The sequence below is a fragment of the Bubalus kerabau genome, chromosome 18 (genome assembly GCF_029407905.1).
Source record: "Bubalus kerabau isolate K-KA32 ecotype Philippines breed swamp buffalo chromosome 18, PCC_UOA_SB_1v2, whole genome shotgun sequence".
NCBI lineage: Eukaryota > Metazoa > Chordata > Mammalia > Artiodactyla > Bovidae > Bubalus > Bubalus kerabau.
This window is the reverse complement of record NC_073641.1, coordinates 1,848,156-1,850,631: the sequence shown is the minus strand read 5'-3', so window position 1 is coordinate 1,850,631 and position 2,476 is coordinate 1,848,156. Positions and strand designations below refer to the sequence as shown.

At 46.7% G+C, this 2,476-nt stretch overlaps 1 pseudogene; it reads left to right on the top strand.

Annotated features, from left to right (window-relative positions):
• Nucleotides 1-363: 363 nt before the first annotated feature.
• On the top strand, nucleotides 364-482 carry LOC129633443 (uncharacterized; annotated as a pseudogene).
• The last annotated feature ends 1,994 nt before the right edge of the window (nucleotides 483-2,476 follow it).

The following is a 2,476-nucleotide window of genomic DNA, read 5'->3' as shown; positions in this document are numbered from 1 at the left end:
AGCTACAAATTATTTTTTTTAAAGGAAACTAACATAAATTCTGGATTTGAAAACTAAAATAATTGAAATGAAAAATTGATAGGTTCAATAGCACATATGAGATGCTGGCAGAAATAATCCATAAACTTGAAGATGAATTCATAGAAATCAATGTAAAAATAAAGAGAAAAAAATGTTGAGGGAAAATGATCTAAGGCATCCATTCATTACACCATCGAGTATGGAAGGAGAGAGACTCTCAGAAAGCAGGGAGAGAAAGGGGAAGGAGTAAAATTACTTGTAGTCGGAATGGCTGACCGGCAGGTCAGAGCGAAAGGGAGGCGCAGCGCAGGGCTCTTAGGGCGCCGGGCGGCAGCGGCCTCCGTCTAAGGCCATAGCACCCTGAACGCGCCCTGTCTCGTCTGATCTCGGAAGCTAAGCAGGGTCGGGCCTGGTTCTTACTTGGATGGGAGACCGCCTGGGAATACCGGGTGCTGTAGGCTCTTTGCCTTCCCTCTCCTTTAGCCTCCGCCCCCACGTCCCAACTCTTGGGCTCCCGGACCCCAACCCCTCCTGGGGGTGGGTGGCCAGGGCACCGACTCCCGCTGCAGACCTGGGGTGCCTCCGCGCGGCCCGCGAGCCCCTCTGCATTTGGCTTCCAGGAAACCAGAGGACCGTCCCGCGGGTCTCCGTCTGGGGCTCCCTTGGCGTGCCTCAGGCAATCCCCGGGGGGCTGCACCAGCTCCAGCCCCAGCCCCAGCCCCAGCCCCAGCCCTACCCCCAGCCCCACCCCCACCCCCACCCCCCCATCCTTGCAGGCGAACGCCCGAGCTCGCGCGCATCTGCGTGCACACACAGATATATGTGCACAGATGGTGCATGTATCTTGTTCAGTTATACTTTTGGTGGATATGTGCCTGGGAGTGGGACTGCTGAATCATATGGTACTTTTAGGTTTAGATCCTTCAGGAACCTCCATACTCTTTTCCATAGTGGCTCTACCAACTCACATTCCTACTAACGGTGGAGGCGAGTTCCCTTTTCTCCACATCCTCTCCAGCATTTGTTATCTACAGACTTTTCCATGAGGACCATTCTGACTAATGTGACGTGGTACCTCGTTGTAGTTTGGAGTTGAGTCTGTCCAATCATGAGTGATGTGGAGCAAGATGACCTTTTTAAGATGCAGATGCAATTCTATCACCTCCCTGCTCCAACTGCTCTTGTATTTTCCCATCATAGTGAAGATATGACCAAATCCCTTCATTGCTTGGTCCCCACTTTCTTCTCTGATTTCTTTTCACTGGAATGCCTTCTGCACTCTTTTGGTTCCATCCCATAGGGCATTTTTTCATTTCTTTTCCTTGTCACGTAGCCTTCCAAGATGCTATTTTACCTGCCTGAAATTCTTCCTGCATCTCAACCCTGGTTTACGTTGGTTCAACCTATGGATCTCAACTCAATTATTAGTCTGAAAAGCCTTCTCTGACACCCAGTTTTTGGTGAGGGAAGAGGCCCCTATAGAAGTTCTCAAAGGATCTGCCTGTTATTTATCATTAGATTAGTCTCAGGGAAAGAAGGAACTTTGTGTCTTCTCTCAGGATTCTATTTCCAGAAACATATTACATGCCTACTAGCTCATAGTAGGTGCTCAATATTTATTCAGTGTGTGAAAGACAGAAAAGTTCTGTGAAGCCTCAACTTTTCACTTGGCTCAGCACTTTTGATCTCTTTGTATCTTTGTCCATCCAGTTCTTTTCTTTCTTCTGTTGATGTGCACACTATATTCAAGGCATGATCTAAGGCATGAAGACATATCAATAAATATAGGTTCTTGCTTTCCAGGAACTCGTACATCAGATTTCTATAATTCAGGGTTTTTTTCTTTAATGCTCTAGAACAATGTGAACTTTTAGTATTATCCATTTTCATTTCAAAGAAAGATCATTTTACTTACATAGCAAAGGTGGAGACCTTCCAACTTTCAGTCCAATACTTATACCTTTACCATTTCAGGCAAGTCTTGTGGTTCCTTCTGGAGGTGTGCGGCTCTTCCAGAAATGTGAAGATCTTCCATAGTCCTCAGACTTTGGTGTGATTTGAAATCATCAAGAAAGTTTCCAGGTATAGGTTCCAGACCACCACCTCAAAGAGTCAGTATAGAATGGAGTGGATTCCAGGAACATGCATTGTTAACCAACATCACTGGTGATTCTGTTGCTACAGACTCAATGCAGTGGGCAGGGCCTGGACTGCCCACTGGGTCTGATGTGGAATGGAAAGAAGGGCTTCCCCCCTCCACTGTTTCTAGCCTTGTGACTAGAAACGGTCCCCAAACAAAAATCAGACAAACAAGATAATCCCAGATGGTAGTCCATGAGATGAAGGAACTAAGCAGCTGGTTGAGATGGAGCCAAGGGGAAAGGTTGCTCTTTTTTTCTCCACCTCTACTCCTTTCTTCCTTGATGCCTTAGTGATTCATCGTGGAGATTTGAAA